The 26,242-nt window shown below is 47.9% G+C and overlaps 1 protein-coding gene across 5 annotated transcripts in view; it reads right to left on the reverse strand.

The window, feature by feature from the left end:
• Positions 1-26,242, reverse strand: part of ELMO1 (engulfment and cell motility 1) — a 372,993-nt gene that overhangs the window by 46,417 nt on the left and 300,334 nt on the right. Inside the window, exon 1 of one of the 5 annotated variants that reach the window (XM_054177081.1) lies at positions 9,745-9,960. The exons of the other annotated variants lie outside the window; for them this stretch is intronic. The gene's annotated coding sequence lies outside the window, so the exon portion shown is untranslated. Of the gene's footprint in view, positions 1-9,744; positions 9,961-26,242 lie in introns of those variants that run through there. 5 annotated transcript variants of the gene reach the window in all.

Below are 26,242 nucleotides of genomic sequence, written 5' to 3' on the forward strand. Positions count from 1 at the left end.
ACTGAGACAGGAGGCCAGTTCTGAAGGGAAAAGAAATTACTTCCATTTTCAGGCAACCTGTCCACACCTTCAATGAAAGCTTTACATGTTTAAGGTGTGCAAGAACTGATTCCAGACACTTCACACACCCCACACACCCCCAGGCTGTGCCAAAGGATAAATTCTCCTAACTAGATCAATGGTTATGTTTTCAGAGCACTCAGAAGAGTCATCCTGAGAGACTTGAAGGCCCTTGGAAGATAATTCAGCGTTGTTTTCTCCCCTTCCCCCCTCATCTCCACATACATGCAGCCTGAATGCACAGCCTGTACCAATCCTTCACTCTGCAGTGCTTTAGAATATTAATCCAAACACACCATCCTACACAAGCTCACAGACAAGAGACTCCAAGTGCTCCAGAGCACTTTTCCTGCTACAGTCTGTGTACTCTGGAATTACCAACCTCCTGGTTTTCAATCTTCTTAACCATTCCAGAACACAAGGGCAAGTTACTGCGGCCAGAGATAAAGAAGCAACTCTAAGCTGTGTGGATATACGCAGCCACAGGAATAATTACACTGATTCATTTTCAGGCAGCAGGATGAGAAGGCTGCTGTCAGAGGATTTAGCAGGTATAAGCTCTGATACATTTTATCTCTTCATTTTCTGCAGAATTTAAAACCAGTTCTGGAAAAAGTTTCTTTCCTTCCTTCTTTTTCCCTTTCTTTCTCTTTCCTTCTTTCCTTTTTTCCCCTTTCTCTTTCCTTCTTTCCCTTTCAACCTTTCTTTCTCTTTCCTTCTTTCCCTTTCCCCCTTTCTTTCTCTTTCCTTCTTTCCCTTTCAACCTTTCTTTCTCTTTCCTTCTTTCCCTTTCCCCCTTTCTTTCTCTTTCCTTCTTTCCCTTTCCCCCTTTCTTTCTCTTTCCTTCTTTCCCTTTCCCCCTTTCTTTCTCTTTCCTTCTTTCCCTTTCCCCCTTTCTTTCTCTTTCCTTCTTTCCCTTTCCCCCTTTCTTTCTCTCTCCTTCTTTCCCTTTCAACCTTTCTCTTTCCTTCTTTCCCTTTCAACCTTTCTCTTCCCTTCTTTCCCTTTCAACCTTTCTTTCTCTTTCCTTCTTTCCCTTTCAACCTTTCTCTTTCCCTCTTTCCTTTTTTCTCTGTTTCTCTTTCCCTTCTTTCCTTTTTTCTCTGTTTCTCTTTCCCTTCTTTCCTTCTCTCTCTGTTTCGCTTTCCCTTCTTTCCTTCCCTGTTTCTCTTTCCCTTCTTTCCTTCTCTCTCTGTTTCTCTTTCCCTTCTTTCCTTCTCTCTCTGTTTCTCTTTCCCTTCTTTCCTTCTCTCTCTGTTTCTCTTTCCCTTCTTTCCTTCTCTCTCTGTTTCTCTTTCCCTTCTTTCCTTCTCTCTCTGTTTCTCTTTCCCTTCTTTCCTTCTCTCTCTGTTTCTCTTTCCCTTCTTTCCTTCTCTCTTTCATCCTTTCCTTCTTTGTTCTTTCTCTTCCTTTCTCTTTCCCTTTCTCTCCCTTCCTTCCTTTCTCTCCATTCCACTCCCTTCCTTCCTAACTCTTTGCTTCTGTTTCTATTTTACTGGCATAAACCAAGATATCTTTCAGCCTGCAGAGCCCTGAAACAAGGCAAAGGCTTTGCTCCAGCTGAGCAGTCTGTCTCCACGCAGTGTCAGTGTCAATCCATTATCCACTTCAGCAGTGATGATCACTCTGCAGGAATCATCACAGAACCATTTAGGTTGGAAAAGACCTTTCAGATCATCCAGTCCAACCACAAACCCAGCCCAGGCAAGTCCACCACTAAACAATCTCCCTAAGCACTATATCTGCACATATCTACTTAGGAACAAAGGAGTACAACCAGCAGATCTGACAATGGAACTGAGGAGCAGTAGATACAGAATACAGAATTAACCAGGTTGGAAAAGACCTTTGAGATCATCAAGTCCAACCTAGCACCCAACACCATCTCATCAACTAAACCATGGCACCAAGTGCCTCAGCCAGGCTCTTCTTAAACACCTCCAGGGATGGTGACTCCACCACCTCTCTGGGCAGCACATCCCAGTGGCCAATCTCTCTTGCTGGGAAGAATTTCTTCCTAACATCCAGCCTAAACCTCCCCTGGCACAGCTTGAGACTGTGTCCTCTTGTTCTGGAGCAAGAAGATCTCCCCTGAGCCTCCTCTTCTCCAGGCTAAGCAACCCCAGCTCCCTCAGCCTCTCCTCACAGGGCTGTGCTCCAGACCCCTCCCCAGCTTTGTTGCCCTTCTCTGGACACCTTCCAGCAACTCAACATCTTTCCTAAACTGAGGAGCCCAGAACTGGACACAGGACTCAAGGTGTGGCCTAACCAGTGCTGAGTACAGGGCAGAATGACTTCCCTGCTCCTGCTGGCCACACTATTCCTGATGCAGGCCAGGCTGCCATTGGCCTTCTTGGCTGCCTGGGCACACTGCTGGCTCATGTTCAGCTGCAGTCCACCAGCACCCCCAGGTCCCTTTCTGCCTGGCTGCTCTCCAGCCACTCTGCCCCCAGCCTGTAGCACTGCATGGGGTTGTTGTGGGCAGTGTGTAGAACCCTGCACTTAGATGTGTTCAGTCTCATGTCATTGTGACAGCAGCTCCACACAAGGTGTTTAAAAGGTTTGCAGTGGGGGTCTGAAAAGGCAATGCTGCAGTAATGGATCTCTTCAGCATGAAACCTTAACCACACAAGTCAAATACCACTTCACTTGGATTGGATGTGGAATGAGTCATGGACAGCAAAGCTCTTCCCCACACTTGAATATTTGCAGAACACTATTTGCATCAGAAATGAGGAACAAATGTCTTTCCTGTTTGTGCTTTCTGCCTCGAGGTAAGCCAAGCAAGAAAGCGAAGTGATGTGCAGAGTTAATGTGACAGGCTTTGTAAACTTCCTGCTTGCTTAAGTGAAATCTTAGGTCAGCCAATATTGCATTATTTCCAACCCCCCCCAGTGTCTGACAACCTCCTTTGGCAAAACAAAACACACAGAAAAATTACTTGTGGGTGGCACTGCACCCAGGGCTCTTCACAGACAAAATGTACTGATCTCCTCAAACAAACTGGGAAGTGTTAAGGGGGGGGAAAAGAGGAGGAGATAGTTGTGTCCTTAGTCATAATCCAATATAGTAATTAACATGTCACTGCTGGATTCTAAAGGAAAATAATATGAGAATTACCTATGATTAGGGACATACATTTGGGTGCTGCACATTTGGGTGCTGCTTCCAGCACCAGGGAAGGGCAACAAAGCTGGGGAGGGGTCTGGAGCACAGCCCTGTGAGGAGAGGCTAAGGGAGCTGGGGTTGCTTAGCCTGGAGAAGAGGAGGCTCAGGGGAGACCTTCTTGCTCTCTACAGCTCCCTGAAGGGAGGTTGTAGACAGGAGGGGGTTGGTCTCTTCTCCCAGGCAAGCAGCACCAGAACAAGAGGACACAGTCTCAAGCTGTGCCAGGGGAGGTTTAGGCTGGAGGTGAGGAAGAAATTCTTCCCAGCAAGAGAGATTGGCCATTGGAATGTGCTGCCCAGGGAGGTGGTGGAGTCACCATCCCTGGATGAGGCACTTGGCCAGGCTGGATGTGGCTCTGGGCAACCTTAAAGACTGGATGGGGCACTTGGTGCCAATGTTTAGTTGATTAGATGGTGTTGGGTGCTAGGTTGGACTCGATGATCTCAAAGGTCTTTTCCAACCTGGTCCCTTCCCTTCCCTTCCCTTCCCTTCCCTTCCCTTCCCTTCCCTTCCCTTCCCTTCCCTTCCCTTCCCTTCCCTTCCCTTCCCTTCCCTTCCCTTCCCTTCCCTTCCCTTCCCTTCCCTTCCCTTCCCTTCCCTTCCCTTCCCTTCCCTTCCCTTCCCTTCCCTTCCCTTCCCTTCCCTTCCCTTCCCTTCCCCATTAAATGGCAGGCACTAGATGAAAATTAACTGCAATACAGTGGCAAACAGCTGGCCCTACAGAAGCAAAGCAAGGACAAGATTCTAATAGGCAGTTTTTTCCTTGTAGGAAACAGTAGAAAAAAAATAAACCCAAGGAACTTAAGGTCTGCCTGTTAATGCTGAATTGAAAAAGAAGACTCTTAGAATGGGCAGGAAACCAGGGGAGCAAATAACAGGAGGGTGTGGAAACATTGCTCAGCACAGCTGATAAATGGCTAACAATGCAAGAAAAACACTTTGCAGCTGCTCATCTTCCTACCTGCTTCAGCCAAGACAACACCAAAACAAAGGTGTGACCAGCTGCATTTCTGGTAAGCTCTGCAGGCTCTCTTACCAGTGCAAGCCACTGTGCTAAGGCCTGGCCTGGCCCAGGCATGAACAGCCAGATGCAACTGCAGGTGGTCCAAGCCAGCCACAATCCTTCCTTGTGTTGTCCCTTTCCTTGTCTCCATCCAACTCCAGAGAGTTCTCCAGCTGGCTTGGAATCTCTGAGGTCCCTTCCAACCTGAGCCATTCTTTGAAAAGAAAATGCTACGCAGAAGTTGGAAGCTTTAGCTTTTGCTTTTCTGGACAGCAGTTCAATGGAATTCACCATTTCAATGCTACATTTCATTACAAAAAGCTGAACTTCCAAAGTTCTACCTGACAACAATGACCAGCAAGATGGAAAATGGGGCTTTGGATTCAGCTCTCTGAATTAAAGAAGATGATGACTCACTGGGGCTTTGGACCGCTCCATTCCATCCTGGACCCTGCACGTCCTTCCAGTCAGGGTAAATGATGGGGCTGAGCATCTAGGCAGCATGCAAGCAGGCAGCTGTGCAGATGTGCCACACTTCTGAATGAGCCCACCTGCTCTGATGCATCCTAATTGATGGCATTCATTTTTAGGTACAGCCTTGTTTTCACATTCATGGCTCTGAAGGGAGCAGCGAGCTGAAAAACCTGCCTACAGAGCATCACTTCTGCAGCACAGCTGACACTGATAACTGTTTCCAGTGATGGTTGTGTGAGTATCAGAGAGTCCAGTCAGTGCCACAGGAAGGGAAAACAAGAGAGCTGCGTGAATGAAGTGAGTGATTCACACAAAAACACACCCAGCAAGGAAAAGATTAAATCCATCGTGACTTGTTAGGTGTTAGCTACACAAATTACTCTGTACATCCAGAGCTCAACAATTACTCACTTGACAGATCCCAGTAAGTACTACCAGGACTATTACACACCAAGGTCTGCTTGGAACTGCCAAACACACACAAAACCTCAGTGGCTAAGGAAAGGAAAAAGGAGAGGTGTTTTCACCGGCATTTAAAAATGTTCTGAAATGACTGATCAATAGCTTTGGATGATTCTGGCCTTCCAGGATCTGCAGGGGGCCACAAGAAAGCTGGGGAGGGACTTGTGAGGGTGTCAGGGAGGCATAAGACTGGGGGGAATTGATCCAAGCTAGAGGAAGGGAGATTGAGATTGGATGTTAGGAAGAAGTTCTTCCCCATAAGGGTGGTGAGAGACTGGCACAGGTTGCCCAAGGAAGTGGTTGAATCCTCATGCCTGGAGGTTTTTGCAGCCAGGCTGGCTGTGGCTGTGAGCAAGCTGCTGTAGTGTGAGGTGTCCCTGGCCATGGCAGGGGGGTTGGAACTGGCTGATCCTTGAGGTCCTTTCCAAGCCTGACAGTTCTGTGATTCTGAATTTGTGCAAGAATTTCTTCCTAACATCCAGCCTAAACCTCCCCTGGCACAGCTTGAGACTGTGTCCTCTTGTTCTGGAGCAAGAAGATCTCCCCTGAGCCTCCTCTTCTCCAGGCTAAGCAACCCCAGCTCCCTCAGCCTCTCCTCACAGGGCTGTGCTCCAGACCCCTCCCCAGCTTTGCTGCCCTTCTCTGGACACCTTGCAGCATCTCAACATCTGAGTTGAGTATATAAGTGAATAACTGAGCAGATAAGGGACTCAGCAAGACTGTTGTGAGAAGGAAAAGCAGAGATGACAGGCTTTGCCATACCTCATTCTGGGAACTGCTGAGGCCTGGTTTATGGCTTGAGAGAGCTGTATTCTTGATTGCTGCAAAGGAGCAATCTTTTCTCCCTCAGATCAAAGCAAACCTTTTCATTTTTTTGGGGATCTATAATCAGGACAGCAAAATAAACTACTTTCCAGGATAGACAGCACTGATTTATCTGACACCTCCTACCAACATCAACAATTCAAAAGCATTCAATCACCTCACTTGGATTGCAAAGCTGATCTGCCAGCCAGAGGAATAAGGAATGGAACAAACCAATTAGGTTGCCCAGTGCTTTGTTTCAGGAACAGCATAAATTTCCACAAGCACTGGGCAAAGCCTTCTACAGTTGAATGAAACCTTAATTAAAGTCATACCAGACCCTCAAACCTTGGTACATTGGTTCCATTGCTCCATTTCCTTCACTACATCCACAGGAAGCACCTGAAAAATCACATCATTTTTGTTTCCCCTCCAGTGGATACTACCTCAGCACTACATTCTCACTTTAATGTTTTCCTCCACGTTCCTTTTAATCATCTTAAGTCAGAGCCAAAGGAAATTTTGTCCCAGAAAGATTAAGACAAGCTTGCAGCATTTGGTTTCAAGTTTCCCTCTTCCTGTATTGATTTGAAACTACCAAAGGCATTCACAGAAACACACAGCTCCAGAAAAACATCCTGCCTGCCTGCAGGAGCAAATCATGTCTTAAAATGCAGTTATTTCCAGGAACCAGCTGGTGAGTTCACAGGCTCACAGGGTGTCAGGGGTTGGAGGGGACCCAAAGAGATCATCCAGTCCAACCCCCCTGCCAGAGCAGGACCAGAGAATCCAGCACAGGTCACACAGGAATGCATCCAGATGGGGCTTGAGAGCCTCCAGAGAAGGAGACTCCACAACCTCTCTGGGCAGCCTGCTCTGTCACCTTCACAGTGAAGAAGTTGAGGTGGAACCTCCTGTGCTGCAGCTTATATCCATTGCTCCTTGTCCTATCACAGAGAGCAAGTGAGCAGAGCCTGTCCCCTCCTTCCTCAGCCCCAGCCCTCAGCTATTGATAAGCATTTATTAAATCCCCTCTCAGTCTCCTCTCCAGACTCAACAGCCCCAGGGCTCTCAGCCTCTCCTCACCAGGCAGTGCTGCAGTCTCTTCATCATCCTCAATGCCCTCTGCTGGACCCTCTCCAGCAGCTCCCTGTCCCTCTTGAACTGGGGAGCCCAGAACTGAATGCAGTATCACAGTATCACAGTATAACTAAGGTTGGAAGAGGCCCCAAGGATCATCGAGTGCAACCTGTCTCCACAGACCTCATGACTAGACCATGGCACCAAGTGCCACATCCAATCCCCTCTTGAACACCTCCAGGGATGGTGACTCCACCACCTCCCTGGGCAGCACATTCCAATGATGAACGACTCGCTCAGGGAAGAACTTTCTCCTCACTTCAAGTCTAAACCTCCCCTGGCACAGCTTGAGACTGTGTCCTCTTGTTCTGGTGCTGGTTGTTAGAGAGAAGAGACCAACCCCTTCCTGGCTACAGCCACCCTTCAGGGAGTTGTAGACAGCAAGAAGGTCTCTCCTGAGCCTCCTCTTCTCCAGGCTAAGCAACCCCAGCTCCCTCAGCCTCTCCTCACAGGGCTGTGCTCAAGGCCTCTCCCCAGCCTTGTTGCCCTTCTCTGGACACGTTCAAGTGTCTCGATGTCCTTCTTAAACTGAGGAGCCCAGAACTGGGAGATGAGGTCTGACCAGGGCAGAGTAGAGGGGGAGGAGAACCTCCCTGGATCTGGTGAAGGTTCCCCAGGACCCCATTGGCCTTCTTGACCACCAGGGCACATTGCTGTCCCACTTGTTATCCACCAGGATTCCCAGGTCTTTCTCCACAGGGCTGCTCTCCAGCAGATCACCTCCCAGCTATGGCTGGAGAGAGGCTTGCAACCTTGCAGTGGTGCAAGAACCTTTCTCCAGTTACTGGAGTGCTCTTGCTGCCCTTCTTGCCACCATGGCATAAATCACTCCACTCCTTTCCATGCTGTCAGTAATCTATATTTCTAATCAGCCAGCAGGCTCCTCCTTTCCTACAACTCTGTGACTATTTACTCTGTGTGCTGGGGCAGGAGATATATTTAGAAGGAAACACAAGCTATTTGTTTTCCTTTGAAAGGTTAGAGTCGAATTCTGCGTGCTCCAGATTGCAGCAGTCGACAACAACAACAGAAGGATCAGCCTGGCTCTGAGATTCCCCTACTGCCTCACATGGGATTGCACTAAGGATTTGCTTTGGTAGATTTGCTCAGGACCCGAAAGAAGCCAAATGGGAGACATCATGCTGGAGGGAAGGTGGTCCAGGGGCACAAACATAGCGTGGCCAGCAGCCACCCCAGGCTAAAGCTGGAAGGAGGCTCTTTCCCCTTTTGAATCTTCTGCTGTGTTGTGTAAGCAGAGTGTGGGAAGAGCATGTGAGGGAAGGAAAGAAAATGTTTTTGTAACAACCTTCTACTATTTTATCCTACTGGAAGTCAGGCAGAAAGGGGGAGGAAATGGAGAGAGATTGGTGGGAATGATGCAACCAGAGATAAGGTGGTAGAGCTGAGGGGAAAGCACTGGGCTGGAGCAAGACACAGCAGGTGGAAGGGAGCTGGTGTTACTGGGGCTGTAAAGACAAGGCAAGGTAAGAAAGATATGGGGAGGGAGAGGTGATGATGGCCTAACCTGGAAGTGGTTGTGTAAAGCATATCTGGAATAAAACTCTGCCTGGTTTTTAGGCTAAAGGGTGAATCCAGCACTGACACAGAGGAGTTCTTTTCTGTAACATAAGATACACCCAAGATTCCAACACCAGGCTTTTGGAACCCCCACTAACGTCTCAGGTTTCCTACCTGTAGGTACAGGTCTAGCACACAAGAGGCTTCAATCTGGATTGTTATCCCAATAATATATCTACCACGGACACATAGATCCTTCAATTCATTTGGATGATATTTTTCATCATCTCAAACTCTCCTCCACCAAAACAGTCCAGAAAAATAATCTTCGGGGTGATTTGGGGGCTATCTCATTTTTTATTAGGCTCTAAGGAAGTTGGATATCTGACTGCAAAAAACCCAAACACCCAAAAGATAAATAATGATCATCAGCAACCTCCTCCTCAAAGCACTTTAGAAGAAGCCTTATTTATTATTGGAGCTTTGGAAGACTGCAGCCCACATCTTGTTTGTCATTTTAATCTCTTTTACCAACTTGTTATGTTAATCCCTTTCCTGCTTATGCCTCCAGAGCTGCTGCTTAAAATAAAGGCAGCCACAAACAAGGAATCATCAGCAACAGAAGGCATCAGGAATATTTCCTCAGTGGAAGACTTGAGCTGCTTAGAGAGCCAGCAACCAGCTAGCAGTAGAATATCAGATATTGGATGGCCTGGGAAATAACTAATCATGCAAATAATCAGTTTCTAATGGGTTTTATCCATCAATCACCAGAGAGCTGCTGAGACAACACTTCTATGCATAACCCATTAATTGTTAATCATGGTGAGGAGTGAAAAAGAGGGGAAACTGAGTAGAAACGTCTGTGTATGGATAAAAGACCTCCTGGGGCAGGGGATGTCTGCGGAGTGGGGGGAGATCCCCACCACACATACGCACGCTACACAAAGCTGTGCAGCCAGGATGGCCTCAGCTCCCAACAGCCTCCTGGGAGCTCTCAGGCATCAGTTCAGACTAGGTGAGTATGAGATGACCACCAAAAGACACCCCAACAGAAAAGTGGATGTGGTTCCTTGGACTGGGTCCAGAGGCCACCAATCATGCACACTCCTTACCTCACCAAGGAGCTCCTTCTGCTTTCAACTTCCCTCTGTGCTTAGGCATTGCTTGCCACCTCAAACTAGGAGCCAGGTACCAAGGAGGGAGCACAAATAAATAGCCAAATGCAGCTAAGCAGGAAGGGGTGAAAAAAAATCAACTGATAGCTTAAAAAAAACACCCCAGCAAGCCTCTGAGCCCAGCAAGCAGAGCAGTCTGTGCAGGGAAGCAGCACCAGGAGATGAAACCCTGGCGAGGAGACTGGCGTGGGAGTTGTGCTCGCGCTCGCTGAAGGGCTGTGGGCAGGTGGGAGGAACCTTGCTCTGCTCAGGGAAAGGAAAGAGACAGAGGGAACAGGAGCCCTATTGTGATGAGCCTATGGTGGGGAACACAGAGGATGTAAATCAACATGCTTCCCCCCTCCCTGTGCTCTTTGTGTCTGATTTAAGAAGCCTGCTGAGGGAGGGTGCTACTGGGTCAGATTCATCCCGGGCTCTGAGCACATAAGCCAGGCATGCTCTTATGGCCAAGGAATGTTGTTAGGGCATGGTGACTTTTCAGGGAGCTAGCCTGCAAGGGTTGGGGTTACCAACTCTTTCTTCACAGAAAGAGGTATTGGCCATTGGAATGTGCTCCCCAGGGAGATGGTGGAGTCACCATCCCTGGAGGTGTTCAGAAAAGGATTGGATGTGGCACTTGGAGCCATGGTTTAGTTGTCAGGAGGTGTTGGGTGATAAGTTGGACTTGATGATCTCTGAGCTCTTTTCCAACCTTATTGATTCTGTGATTCTGTGAGCCTGTAGCATCCCATTTAAGAAGGACATTGAGACACTTGAATGTAGAAGGGCAATGAGGCTGGGGAGGGGTCTGGAGCACAGCCCTGTGAGGAGAGGCTGAGGGAGCTGGGGTTGCTTAGCCTGGAGAAGAGGAAGCTCAGGGGAGACCTTCTTGCTCTCTACAGCTACCTGAAGGGAGACTGTAGCCAGCTGGGAGTTGGTCTCTTCTCCCAGGCACTGAGCACCAGAACAAGAGGACACAGTCTCAAGCTGTGCCAGGGGAAGTTTAGGCTGGAGGTGAGGAGAAAGTTCTTCCCAGAGAGAGTAATTTGCCATTGGAATGTGCTCCCCAGGGAGGTGGTGGAGTCACCATCCCTGGAGGTGTTCAGAAAAGGCTTAGATGTGGCACTTGGAGCCATGGTTTAGTTGGGTAATAGGTTGGACTTGATTATCTCTGAGGTCTTTTCCAACCTTATTGATTCTATGATTCTATGACTTCCAGCTGTATGGAGCAGGCAGCAGCAAAGCTGGTGGGTAGGAGCCCTCCATGTATTTCTTCCCAGCACTGTGACTATCAGCATTTCTAAGGGGGCACCTGACAACCACTCCTCCTTAGTTATAGATAAAACCTAGGATCAAACATCCTTCTGCTGCAACTCTCAACCTGTCTGATCAAGCTGCCTCTAGTTGCTGCTTTTCCTGCAGTCCTGAGGTCCTCCACCCAACTTCAAGGACTTAAGATACTAGAGCAAGCATCTCCAGCACCTCTGCCACAGAATCACAGTATGGTAGGTGTTGGAAGGGGCCTCTGGAGATCATCTAGTCCAACTCCCCTGCTAAAGCAAGTTTGCTTAGATTAGACTGCCCAGGATCACATCCAGGTGGGTTTTGAATCTCTCTACAGGAGTCTCCACAACCTCTCTGGGCAGCCTGCTCCAATGCTCAGTCACCCTAACAGGAAAGAAGTTTTTCCTCATATTCAGATGGAACTTTGTGTGTTCTAGTTTGTGCCCATTGCCCCTTGTCCTATCAAAGCACCACTGAAAAGAGTCTGGCCCCACTCTTCAGATATTGATAAGCATTGATAAGATTTCCTCTCAGTCTTCTCCAGGATAAACAGCCCCAAGATCTCTTAGTCCTTCCTCATAACAGAGATGCTCCAGTCCTTTAATCATCATTGTAGCCTTCCACTGGACTCTCTCCAACACTTCCTTGTCCCTGTCAGCCTCACTCTTCCCCGACTGTCTTAACTGCAACCAATAAATACTCCATTCCCCCGACACTCTTCACCTAGTTAGGAGAGTGAAGGACTTTCCAACGTTCACAGGATGCTGAAGGCTTGGGGGGTGAGTGGATGTCAGCTGGAGCAAAGGGATCACTGCATGTTTCCTGTTGCAGTGGAGGCTCTGGCTCAAAGGAGCAGAAAAATACCTCACAGACAGCAAGAGCAACAGAGTGTGGTGGCACTGAGGGTCAATGCCAGCCACTGGGCCCAGGCTGAGTCTTCCAACTAGGGGCTCCCATAAGCAACACTGCCTTTGCAGGAAGGCCTCCCAACCCTGGGTGTCTGAAGCTGGCTGTGTTCACTGAGCCCTTTTACTTCCTTGTCCTCTTCTGGCACTCTGCTTTTGCAGAGATCCTTTGTTTACCCTCAGGCAAGAGCTGTGCTTGAAATGTGGCACACACACATAACGCTGCTTCTACAGCTCTCCTGCCTGTTGTTCTTTCCTCCTCCTTCCCTATCAGCAAAAGCAAGCTGCTATTCTGAATGACTGTAGTGTAAGTAGGTGTGACACAAACCTGCATTTTTTCCTCTTAAACCCTAAGGAAGCCCCTTTCCAAGTGCACAAAACCAGCACGTGGGGAGCACGCTGTTCCTACAGAGCACACGTGGCTGCGGCACACACCTCTGCTGTACACATGCATGCCCTGCTGGGGAACCCCTGTCCAAAAAGGAGCTTCTTTTTGCTATACAGAGAACATTTCATTCCCAAGGACTGCAAAATGTCTTCTCCTACCAAATGAGCTCAGCAGAGTGTGCTGGAGATTATTTCCTTTCACTGCACATTTCCTTGCTGGAGTAAAACAGGTTTTAGGCTCTGGTGGACAGAAAACAGAGCAGCAGACAGGACAGACATCTTTCCATTTCAAAGAGGTGACAAACCTGCATACCCCTCAGATTCCCAAATCCAGTAACTGGAAGGAGCAGGTGTTGCATTTCCAGTTTCCATCTTACCAAAAGCAAGGAGGAGGGGAAAGCTTTTCTACTCCTGAGATGCACAACGATTTGGCCAGCTGAGACCACATCTTACTTTAGACTCCTGTGTACAATGCAAATGTGTCTAAGTAAAGCTGAGAGCAAAACCTGTGCTGAGCAAGTACATTGCTCTCCACATTTGTACCTATGCCCCACAGGAGCTATGGGAGAGGCAGAAGAGGAACCAGCTTTGGTTATAACACTTGTCCCCTACTCATAAACCTCTGTGACTTTATCCACCCAGCCCCATGCCACAGATGCTGCAGCAAGCAACTCTTTTACTTGATGAAGACAGCTGGCTAGGCAATATTCCCAATATCTCTACTGAAGCAATAAACAATAATACTTCCTTTCAGTTCCTCTAGAAAGAAGCAAAACCCCCAAACCAAGCAAAATCAGCCATTAAGCCTAAGTCCACCCTATGAGAGGCAAAGACTCAACCTCAGGCTTGTAACAGGTTTCCCAGACAACAGAAGGGCAGAGCTTTAAGGTCCACTCTTACCTTATAGCTCCAGACCTGGAAAGAAGGAGGCCAAGGGCATTGCAAAAGTGAAATTGCTACCTTCTAAAGGCTGATCCTGCTTACCTCAAGCCATGCAGAGTCAAAAGGTGTTAAAATGACAACAGTTTCACCATGAAGAACGTTAAGTCATTCTTGCAGCTGTTTTACATCAGTTAGAACTAATCCTTCTTTCCCCACGAGCCCTGGACATTTGGACTGCAGGTTAATCAGGCAGACAGCCCCTTAGTTGCAGGAATGTAATTTTAAGCTCCCTCAATCACTGCAGAAATTAGATTCTTATAATGCTTGTGCCCTTCACAGGATGCTGCTAAAGACTCGATAATCCCTCCCATGAGTGGCCTCCATAATTAAACTGTGCTTTCATCCCTCCTGGAGAGTGGGGCCACTGCAAGCTCCTACAGAACACTTATTGCTGTGCTGTCACTCATCCTTGATACCAACACCACACAAACAGCAGAAGGTAGAATCAATATGCACCAAAAAGAAGAGATGAAAGGAAAAGGGCAAACCGAGTTCAACCTACTTAGGCGTTCACCTGCTTGCTCACCTCTAGCTGCACCACTTCCACACAACCCATCCAGCCACTGTGCATCATGAGAAGCAAAGTCAATAAACACAGTTTTATTTATACCTTGCAGAACACTGCAATCATTTCACATGACTCCATGTGCTTAGCAAGTTCAAAAAACACCACATGAAAGAGGAGCTTCCATCCTCATCTATGCTGAACACTACAGGTTTGGGGAATAGTGCCTGGACAGCTGCCCAGCAGAGAAAGACCTGGGGGTGTTGATCACCAGACAGCTGAGTATGAGCCAGCAGCACGCTCAGGTGGCCAAGAAGGCCACCAGCATCCTGGGCTGTATCAGGAACAGTGTGATAAAGCAGCACCAGGGAGTGATTGCCCCTTGCGCTCAGCACTGGTGAGGTCACAACTCCAGCACGGTGTGTGGTTTTGGGGCCCTCACTGCAAGAAGGACATTGAAGTGCTGAAGTGGATCCAGAGAAGGGCAATGAGGCTGGGGAAGGGTCTGCAGAACAGATTTTATGAGAAGTGGCTACAGGAACTGGGGTTGTTTAAGCTGGAGAAAAGGAGGCTGAGGGGAGACCTTTTCGCTCTCTACAACTCACCTGAAAGGAGGCTTAGCAAGGTGTTGGTCTCTTCTCCCAAGTAACAAGTGACAGGACCAGAGAAAATGACCTTGAGTTACACCAGGGGAAGTTTAGATTGGGTATTAGCAGAAACTTCTTCACTGAAAGGGTTCTCAAACACTGAAAAGGCTCCCCAGGGAGGTGGCTGAATCCCCATCCCTGGAAGTGTTTAAAAGACACACAGATGGGGTGCTAAGACACATGGTTTAGCACCAGACTTGGTAGAAACAGATAATGTTTGGACTTGATAATCTTAAAGGTCTTTTCCAACCCAAATGATTCTATGAGTCTGTGAAGCTTTCCCCCAGTGGCCAGGACAATCTGCACTGTGCTGTGTTCTGACTGAGGCTCTTGTGCTTGGCAGAGGAGTGAACAGAGAAGGTCACTGAAGGTGGTCATTACAGTTTAAAGGTGATTAAAAGTCAAACTGAGATAAAGCTCAACTTTGTGCAGAGGAAACACAGACAAACTTGTCTACACACAGTGCTAGTGTGGTGGCTACACAGGTCCTGTCTTGCTTGTGCCCAGGCACCACACACTACTCTTCAGTGCAAGGCTCTTCAGCTCCCACTCACATGGGAGTGTAGCAGCAGTGCAATGGTTCCCTATGCACAAATGGGGCAGGGACTAAACCCTCTTCACCACCATTTAGTTCTGCATAAGTGCAGCCCTTAGGTCAGTCCTGTGGCTCACTTCTTTTGACCTTCTCCCTCATAATTACCAGGGCTCCATATTCAACTCAAGAATCATAGAATCAACCAGGTTGGAAAAGATCTCAGAGATCATCCAGTCCAACCTATCACCCAACACCTCCTGACAACTAAACCATGGCTCCAAGCACCACATCCAAGCCTTTTTTGAACACCTCCCTGGGCAGCACATCCCAATGGCCAATTACTCCTTCTGGGAAGAACTTTCTCCTCACCTCCAGCCAAAACCTCCCTTGGCACAGCTGGAGACTGCGTCCTCTTGTTCTGGACAAGGGTCACACATCATTACTCGTGGCTGCCACTCACCCCATCGGGGCCCATCAAGAGCAAATCCCTATCCTGAGGAAAGCTGGTGGCATTGTCTGGGGCACAGAAGGAAGTCTGGGAAACAGGGCTGCCCCCTGGGAAGCTCAGAGAAGTTTCTCCCCAGGCTGTGGTGCCAAGCCAGCCTGCTCCTCGCAGCAGACAAATTATCTCCTGATTAATTCTGTCCCGAGAAACGCCTGCGAGGGCTGCCAGGCAGCAGCAACATTTGTTTAATCAGAGCCCCTGGAAAACTAAACACTTTTGGAGCCTGTGATAGATATCACCTTCCTCCCCCTCTCTTGCTCTGTTCCCCAACCATGGTGGCAGAGCTGCTCTCCTCCTCTGCAGCACAGTGAAGAATGGAATACAGATGAACAATTCAGAGCCAATAAATCAATCTTGGTTTACTTATTCTTGCTTCCTCCTCAGTTTTCCTCCCACTGCTGTCCCCTGCCACACAAATACACATACATTTAAGCACTGCCATAGCTAGGTCAGCAGGATTGTTTTTTTTCTCCTTGTCCCAAAGTACAAACCAAATTAACCTCATTAGTAGCCAGACTCCCACCATACCTTCTGCACTCTGGCTGCTATTTCATCAGCTGGGGTTGGAGTGGCCTCTTGTGAACTGAACTCCCACTTGGAAGCAAAGGACAGTCAAGAATTTTAGAGCACACCCTTGTTCCTTTCTAAATAGATCTTTCTTTTCTAAAGTATGAAGTTCAGATAAGACTAAGCAAGGAAAACCTACTCAGGGAAGAGCTAATCAGTTTTTCCCCCACACTCTTTGGCATCTGGGGAGCATGACAACAGGCTAATTTGGTTGCAAAACTATCCCTGCAAGGTGCTGGTATGCAAAACTATCACAGTGAGACTGGTTATAAATATTGCTTGACTTCTGGTGGAAAGCCAAGCAGGCGTAGTCATGGAATCACAGAATGGTCTGGGTTGGAAGGGACCCCCGAAGGTCATCTAGTCCAACCCCCTCTGCAGTCCTTTGCTCTTCACTGGGTTTTAAGAAAATGGTAGAAAAAACAAGTATTCAACCTGGTCTAGTTGAGATCTAGCTGGACATGAGGAGGAAGTTCTTCACCATGAGAGTGGTGAAGCCCTGGAATGGGTTGTCCAGGGAGGTGGTTGGGGTGCTGTCCCTGGAGGTGTTTAAGACCAGGCTGAGTGAGGCTCTGGCCAGCCTGATCTAGTGTGAGGTGTCCCTGCCCATGGCAGAGGGGTTGGAACTAGATGATCCTTGTGGTCCCTTCCAACCCTGACCGATTCTATGGTTCTATGACTTCAGAGGGGGTTGGACTAGATGACCTTGGGAGGTCCTTTCCAACCCAGACGGTTCTATGATTGTGTGATAATCAACATCTCAATATCCTCCCAGTAACAGAAAGAGCCTGGCCTGGGCAGAGAGGTAAGTCCTCAGTACACACATAGCTCCGAAAGGAAAGGCTTTTGCTGGGTTTTTTCCCTTTTTGGGGCGAGGAAGATGAGATTGATCAGGATTCACAACTTGCCAAATAGCTTTTCACAGCCAATGATGGGAATAGAGATGCTTATTTCTGTCAATACAGTATCCATCCTGTGGGCTTTTACGCCGTCCATCTGCCAAGCTGCTCTGCTTCTCTCTCAGTTGGCTCCTACTTATTTATATATTTATTTTAAAATAGCACTAAAGTGCAACTATCTTTCATATAACTACCATTTAAACAGCCCCTGCCCATGGTGGGGAGGTTGGAGTAGATGATAGAATCAACTAGGTTGGAAGGGACCTCCAAGCTCATCCAGTCCAACCTAGCACCTGGCCCTATCCAATCAACCAGACCATGGCACCAAGTGCCTTATCCAGGCTCTTCTTGAAGATTTCCAGTGATGGTGACTCCACCACCTCCCTGGGCAGCACATTCCAATGGCCAATCTCTCTTGCTGGGAAGAATTTCTTCTCCCCTCCAGCATAAAATTCCCCTGGCACAGCTTGAGACTGTGTCCTCTTGTTCCGGCGCTGGTTGCCTGGGAGAAGAGACCAACCCCCACCTGGCTACAACCTCCCTTCAGGGAGTTGTAGAGAGCAAGAAGGTCTCTCCTGAGCCTTGTCTTCTCCAGGCTAAGCAACCCCAGCTCCTTCAGCCTCTCAGCCAGGATGCCATTGGCCTTCTTGGCCACCTGGGCACACTGCTGGTTCATGTTCAGCCTACTATCTACCAGCAGCCCCAGGTCCCTTTCTGCCTGGCTGCTCTGCAGCCACTCTGTCCCCAGCCTATAGCGCAGCTTGGGGCCAAATCTCGATGATCTCTAAGGGCCCTTCCAACCTAAGCCATTCCATGATCCTAAATGGAAGAGAGGAATTTTTGCAGACATGTCCAGAGCACTGCAATTCAAAAAGCATTTCACAGCTTTGGGTTTGTGTTTTGTTTTTTTTTTACTGTGAGGAAGCTGTAGAGTTCCTCAGGAAGGAAAGGAATGCATGGATCAGTTCTTTCTGTGCAACCTCAAATGTGTCAGAGCAGTGGAATAAATTCTGCTATTTCAGGCATATCGTGTTGGATTATTTTTGGTAGTTCCCAGCAGTTTGGTAAAACAGGAAACACAAACCCACCACCATGAAATGCTCTGTTACACTTTCTATAACCAGCAGCACACGTGGCTTTTTGCCCAGCGATGATGGTATTTACCCTCTCAGGTGTTTAGTGGACCTACTTGCTGTACTGCAGCCACCAGAAGTACCTGCAATGGGGAAATAATTCAGCACTGTCTTTTTAGAATCACAGAATCAACCAGGTTGGAAAAGACCTCAGAGATCATCAAGTCCAACCAATAACCTAATAACTAACACCTCCTGAAAACTAAACCATGGCTCCAAGTGCCACATCCAAGCCTTTTTTGAACACATCCAAGGACAGTGACTCCACCACCTCCCTGGGCAGCACATTCCAATGGCCAATCTCTCTTGCTGGGAAGAACTTTCTCCTCATCCATTCCATTCCAGTAGGAGCTAATCTGGGAATCTGGCTTTGTAAATGTGACAGAGAGCTCAGAAATCTGTGTATTTATCACCAGAAAGGTAGTATCAGCAAATAGGAGAGTAGGCACTGGCAGGGGCACTTAGCTCTGGTTGACTCCCTTCCTTTCATGCTCTGAAATAGCTCCTGAAAGGAGCAGACTTGCTTCTGAGCCAGATGCTCCCCAAATGTGATGATCACCAGCAGTTATTCATATTGGATACAAAACAGAGTGGTGCAATCTTCTACCACTCATAAGCATAGAAGCAGGATTAAAAGGCAAAGGAAAATCACATTAGTAAACATAGCACAGCCAGATAGTGCCTGGGTGCAGTCCTGAAGTGTATTTCAGAGCAGGACTGCCCTAATTGCTAACTTCTGCTGCTGCAATACATCTGGCAAAACTCTCATTTGGGGGCAAATAAGGCAGCTCCATTGAGTACAATTAATGGCATTCATTTATTCCAACCCAGCTTTGGCCAGCTTATATCTGGGTGAGCTCGAAGTTACACATGGTCTGCCTTGTAGAGGTTTTGATGCACTATGAGCAACCATGGGCTGTTCAGTCTGGAGAAGAGAAGGCTCCAAGGAGACCTTCTTGTGGCCTTCCAGGATCTGCAGGGGGCTACAAGAAAGCTGGGGAGGGACTTTTGAGGGTGTCAGGGAGTGATAGGACTGGGGGGAATGGAACAGAACTAGAAATGGGGAGATTCAGAAGAGCTTTTTCATAGAATCACAGAACTGTTAGGGTTGGAAGGGACCTCAGCCAGTTCCAACCCCCCTGCCATGGGCAGGGACACCTCACACTACAGCAGGTTGCTCACAGCCAGCCTGGCTGCAAAAACCTCCAGGGATGAGGCTTCCACCACCTCCCTGGGCAACCTGTGCCAGTCTCTCACCACCCTCATGGGGAACAACTTCTTCCTAACATCCAATCTCAATCTACCCATTTCTAGTTTTGCTCCATTCCCCCCAGTCCTATCACTCCCTGACACCCTCAAAAGTCCCTCCCCAGCTTTCCTGTAGCCCCCTTCAGATCCTGGAAGGCCACAGTTAGGTCTCCTTGGAGCCTTCTCTTCTCCAGACTGAACAACCCCAACTCCCTCAGTCTGTCCTCACAGCAGAGCAGCTCCAGCCCTCTGCTCATCCTCGTGACCCTTCTCTGGACACCTTCCAGCACCTCCAGATCCTTCCTGGAATAGAGGCTCCAGAACTGGACACAGAGCTCCAGGTGGGGTCTCAGCAGAGCACAGCAGAGGGGGAGAATCACCTCCCCGGCCCTGCTGGCTCTGCTTCTCTTGCTGCAGCCCAGGCTCTGGTTGGCTCTCTGGGCTGCAAGTGCTAACTGCTGGCTCCTGTTGAGCTTCTCCTCCACCAGCACCCCCAGGTCCCTTTTTTTTTTGGCACATTTCTCATTTGAAGGGTATCTTTCAAAAGGGTTTGGTACCCCAAAGGTAGATCTCTGTTTCCAGTTCTGTTGGAATCAAGCAGTCTAGCAAAGGCCACTACATACTGCAGTGCACTGATCTCAGGAGGTTAAACCAGGCTAAACCATCTCAGACCAGTGTCTGGATAAGAGTTTTAGACACTGAGAGGTAGAGAATCCAGCTCTCAGGGTGACTAATTTACCATTCTTTATATCTCCATGTCTTTGGCTTCAGACATAACCCTTAATGACCTAGAACAGACCTTCAGCAGCTGTATTGAAGTGAAGCAAATTGGTACAAATGCATGAAAATTGGGGAAATTACTACCAAACAGAGCAGGTAAAACAGAGAAAGTGCTCTCCTTAATGGACTGGGGAAGAGGTCTAAAGCTCCTAACCTGAATTCTTTCCCTAGGATGCATCTCTCATGCCTGCACACACAGGGACTCATCATAGATAAGGTGAAGAAAACAGCTCTTGTGTCCTATGGCTGGCTCCACATCCTGAGTTGTACATGAGGAACTCCCTCCTCCCTGGCCATAACTGCCTGCAAAAAGAACAGAGTTCACCTTCTATGAGGAAGGGAGCACAAAAACATGGCTAGATATCTGTAACAGGCTTGGTGGATGACAACACTAATCATTTTAGTTGGAAAAGGCCTTGAAGACCATAGAATCCAACCATTAACCTCACACTGCCAACTTTACCACTAAGCCATGTCCCTCATCAACACACTACACATCCTCAATTCTTCACAGAGAGATTGGCCATTGGAATGTGCTGCCCAGGGAGGTGGTGGAGTCACCATCACTGGAGATCTTCAAGAGAAGCCTGGATGAGGCACTTAGTGCCATGGTCTGGGTGATTGGATAGGGCTGGGTGCTAGGTTGGACTGGATGAGCTTGGAGGTCCCTTCCAACCTAGTTGATTCTATGATTCTATGATCTTTCAAGTACCTCCAGGGATGGTGACTCCACCACTTCCCTGGGCAGCCTGTTCCAGGGCTCGACAAACCCAACCTAAACCTCCTCTGGAGCAACTTGAGGCCATTTCCTCTCATCCTACCATGCTTCTTGGGAAAAGATACCAACTCCTGCCCTTGCTACTTGTGATAAGGTCTCAGGTACCTCTTTCCTTAAAACATGTGCAATTGTGTAAATAACTTGAAATCATCTTAAAAGTGATTATTGAGCAGGATTTGCTTGGGGTTTTTTATGAAGCCAATTAATGTTTCAGTGTATTGCTGGCTACTGAAACTCAGTCATTTTTATTCTGATTGCAGCAAAGACATCCAAATAAATGTCTTTGCCTACAGTACCAACCACAGAAATGATCATCAGAAAGGAATCAGTGCAGACCTAGACACATAGAGCAGAGAGGGTCCAATTCAGATGCTTTCAGGTCTTAGCAATAGGTGGGAGTGCAGTCACGCTGAGAGTGTGGCATTACTATGGGAACACCTTCAAGATACAGCTGCTGCCTTAGGCAGCCTTTCTTCCCATGCAAATCCTTCTTTGCCAACACTTGGATCCCTCTGCAGGGATGCAAGGTGCTGGGATAGAGTAAAGCAGGTTCACACATGTCTCATGTTTGTTCCAAGCCTGCCCTATAACATTCTTCTCCCCAGTCTTTGCCACAGAGGTGGTCAGCTACCTTTTCCTCAGGGGAGTTGTAGAGAGCAAGAAGGTCTCCCCTGAGCCTCCTCTTCTCCAGGCTAAGCAACCCCAGCTCCCTCAGTCTCTCCTCACAGGGCTGTGCTCCAGACCCCTCCCCAGCTTTGAATGAGAATAACTGGGAGACCACAAATGAAAACTAGGAGCTAAATAATGTCAGGATGTGGAGCCATTTTCCAAGAGAAATGGAAGAGGCAGCCTAGGCTGTTGAAAAATGAGCTGGACAAACCACACAACATGTGTCATGCTCACTGCGGGCTGGACACGACCCAAGGAGCCTTTTGTCATCCCCAGTGCATGGAATTCCATCCCTGCTTACAGATGTAAAACATATTAAGCTGAAGTAAAAGTGTAATTCATTATATCCCACTTTGAGTGCATTGCTTATTTAATGGGGTGTCTCCAAGGAAAGCCATTTAGTAGTGCAGCCAATAACATTGTCTGCTGTTTAACTGGGACAGAATTAGCATAAATTCAACTTAATAGGGACACATTTAGCAAAGCCCAAGTAATTGTGCTACATCACAGAAAAATTCTAGTCATGAAGTTTTATAATCACTAAATACCTGACTGGCAGAATGGGTGGGTATATGTGCAGCACTGCATTTCCCATTGCTTTCATTTGCTATTGCTGTTTGAGGTCTCTTTAAATCTTGTTTAAGTCTTCACTTAGCTGGCACGGGTACTTCCCAGCACCAGCAGCTTTACACAGAGCTGTAAGCACTGTCCCACCACCAGATGGAATCACAGAATGGATCAGGTTGGAAGGAACCTGAGAGGTAGAATAGAATAGAACAGCATAGAATAGAATAGACCAGACCAGGTTGGAAGAGACCTTTGAGATCATCAAGTCCAACCCATCACCCAACACCATCTAATCAACTAAACCATGGCACCATGCACCCTATCCAGTCTCCTCCTAAACACTTCCAGGGATGGTGACTCCAGCACCTCCCTGGGCAGCACATTGCCACGGCCAATTAGTCTTTCTATGAAGAACTTCTTCCTAGCATCCAGCCTAAACCTCCCCTGGTACAGCTTGAGCCTGTGTCCTCTTGTTCTGGCGCTGGTTGACTACTCCAACTTCCCCACCATGGGCAGGGACACCTCTCAACTAGACTTGGCTGCTCATCCAACCTGGCCTTAAACACCCCCAGGGAGGAGGCAGCCACAGCTTCCCTGGGCAGACTGTTCCAGAGCCTCACCACCCTCCTAATGAAGAACTTCAGCTCCAGTCTAACCCTGCTGTGCCTCAGCTTCAAACCATTCCCCCTTTTCCTGTCTCTAGACACCCTCATGAAAAGTTCCTCTGCAGCCTTCCTGTTAGGATCCCTCCAGGTATTGGAAGGCAGCTCTGAGATTTCCCCAGAGTTTTCTCTTCTCCAGGCTGAACACCCCCAGCTCCTTCAGCCTGTCCTCACAGCAGAGCTGCTCCAGCCCTTGGATCACTTTTGTGCCCTCCTCTGCACTCACTCCAACAGCTCTGTGTCCTTCTTATGCTGAGGACACCAGAACTGGAGGCAGTATCTGAGGTGAGGTCTCACAAGAGACAAGGGGCAGAATCCCCTCTCTTGCCCTGCTGGCCACACTCCTCCTGATGCAGCCCAGCACAGGATTTGCCTCCTGTGCTACATGAGGGCACTGCCAGCTCATGGTGAGCTTCTCACCAATCAATGCACCCAAGGCTCTTTCCTCAGCTCCATGCCTTGTTACCAGCTCAAACTGGAAGAGGTGATGGATGGCTGTGGCACTTCAGCAATGTTCTAGAAGCATTCTGATTGTGACTCAATAGCTTCTGGTAATCCTCACTAAATGATAGAAAATGACCCTATCACATCTCCCAGATTTCCCTGCTCCTCAGCAAAACTAAAGAGCTACCCAAAATCTAATCTGTCTGTCTGGATATATGGATAAATGCTACTGCAGGCAAAAGAAGAGGTCCAGGCTTTGTTAAAGGCTACAAGCAATCTGTTAAGAATAGATATCCAGAGCTCACAGAAGCTTGCTACTGCAAGGATGACTCAGGCAGTAATCATCACCACATACTTATAAATAGCACAGAAAAGCATTAATTCAAAATTCCTTCTCACCTCACAAAGGATAGAGGAAACCATGTGCCAGGGAGTCTGTGTAGTTTGTTACCTTCCTCCTATGCCAGTCCTTGAGGGAAGAGTTCATTATTCTTGGAACATAAGCCCTGTGAGGAGAGGCTGAGGGAGCTGGGATTGCATAGCCTGGAGAAGAGTAGGCTCAGGGGAGACCTTCTTGCTCTCTACAACTCCCTGAAGGGAGGTTGTAGCCAGGTGGGGGTTGGTCTCTTCTCCCAGGCACCCAGCACCAGAACAAGAGGACACAGTCTCAAGCTGTGCCAGGGGAGGTTTAGGCAGGAGGTTAGGAAGAAATTCTACACAGAGAGAGTGATTGCCCATTGGAATGGGCTGCCCAGGGAGGTGGTGGAGTCACCATCATTGGAGGTGTTCAGGAGGAGACTTGACAGGGTGCTTGGTGCCATGGTTTAGTTGATTAGGTGGTGTTGGATGATAGGTTGGCCACTATGATCTTGAAGGTCTTTTCCAACCTGGTCTATTCTATTCTATTCTATTCTATTCTATTCTATTCTATTCTATTCTATTCTATTCTATTCTATTCTATTCTATTCTATTCTACTCTATTCCATTCTACTCTATTCCATTCTACTCTACTCTATTCCATTCTACTCTACTCTATTCCATTCTACAACCTCCCATTGCTCCCTTCACTGCTCTCCTTTGGACATGCTCCAGCACCTCAAAAACAAGTAGAGCTGCTGAACACACCTTGAAGGGCAAATTCAAACTAACCTGGGCTTAAGCAGATGAATGAATGAATGAAAGACAAACTGGATCACTCATATGGTGCCTCCAACACTTCAGAATGCTGCCCTCTGGACATCACCCAGGAAAAGGAATGCTATTAAGAATTCAAAGGAAAGCTGGGTTTGGGTTTTCCAGCTTATGAATTTCCCAGAGCTGTGAACATTTTGTTCATACTGATGGTATGCATGTGCCAACTTTGAGTAAGTTATTCACAGCTGGTGAGTCTAGAAATGCTGACATCTCAGAGCTTGGGCTTGGACAGCCACTGGAAAACATTGCTGAATGACAGAGGGACATGGATGCTCCCCCCTCCAGAAAGGCTTCCTCTTTACATTTAACACAGTCACACAATCAGAGAATACATCTGCTTGGAAGAGACTTCAAAGATCATCCAGCCCAACCCTCAACCCAGCACTGAAGGGTCAACACCAAACCATGTCCCTAAGCACCAGCTCCACAGGCTGCTGGAACACCCCCAGGGATGGTGACTCCAGCACTGCCCTGGGCAGAACATTCCAATGGCTGAGAGCCCTCTCTGGGAGGAAATATTTCCTAGCATCCAGCCTGAACCTCCCCTGGTGTAGCTTGGAACCACTGCCTCTGGTCCTGTCTCTTGGCACCAAGGAGCAGAGGCTGCCCCCTCCTCACTCCAACCTCCCTTCAGGGAGCTGTTTTTTAATGGCATATTTCCTCTGGCACCAGGTTTTCACAGAAAGAGTAGATCATAATGGTTGCCACACTGAATATCTTCAACAGTTTGCTTTTTCTTCCAGCTGTGCTCCCAGTGCTGAGACCTACTATGGAACAAACTACTTTAAAATAGCCAGAAGTAAGCAATTTAGTTTAAGCTTTCATTAAAATCTATTTAGCTTTGCAGTAATCTTCAAGGGGGGGAGGGGGGGAATGTGTTGTTTTGACAGTAATGAGTGAGGCAAACAATGTCACTGAGTGCTACAGGCTTCCACTCAACCATAAAGTCCATCAGCATTAATAAAGGCTCCACATGTACACATGGATACAGCAGCACTGTCAGGGGAAGATAAAAAGCCCTCTTTCCATGTGTGCTTCTTACTGGTTGTAATGTTCAGAACACTGAAGACTCATGCACAGGGACTCAGCTTGACTTTCTGGAGCATCCATAGAAAGCCATCTTCTGAGAGTGATTGCTAAGTCTCCTCAAATTTGATAAGACAACTCTTGAAACAGATACAAACTGCAGGATGCAACTTCAGCCTGGAGAAGAGAAGGCTCAGGGGAGATCTTCTTGTGGTCTACGACTACCTAAACGGAGGTTGTAGCCAGGTGGGGGTTGGTTTAGGCTGGAGGTGAGGAGAAAGTTCTTCCCAGAAAGAATAATTTGGCATTGGAATGTGCTGCCCAGGGAGGTGGTGGAGTCACCACCCCTGGAGGTGTTCAGAAAAGGATTGGATGTGGCACTTGGAGCCATGTTTTAATCATGGGGTCTGTGGTGACAGGTTGGACTCGATGATCTTTGAGGTCTCTTCCAACCTTGGTGATACTGTGATGCTGTGATCTCTGAGGTCTTTTCCAGCCTGGTTACTTCTGTGACTCTAGTTGCATAATCCTGCCCATGAGCATCTATTAGACAAAAAAAAAAACCCTAAAATGCTTGAAAGCATTTTGCCTTTTATGGACTTTCCAATTAACGTGATGTAGCAGGCATTGTGCTTCTATCTTTGTTTTAGTGTGGGGCTGTTTGTTTGGTTATTTGGGGTTTTTTTTCCCCTTTTTGGATTTTATTAGGGATTTTATTACTGCAAATTCATCTCAGTATTTCCCTAACCTATAAAAGAAAGACCAAAACACTACCACCA

Source organism: Dryobates pubescens, chromosome 38 (genome assembly GCF_014839835.1).
Source record: "Dryobates pubescens isolate bDryPub1 chromosome 38, bDryPub1.pri, whole genome shotgun sequence".
NCBI lineage: Eukaryota > Metazoa > Chordata > Aves > Piciformes > Picidae > Dryobates > Dryobates pubescens.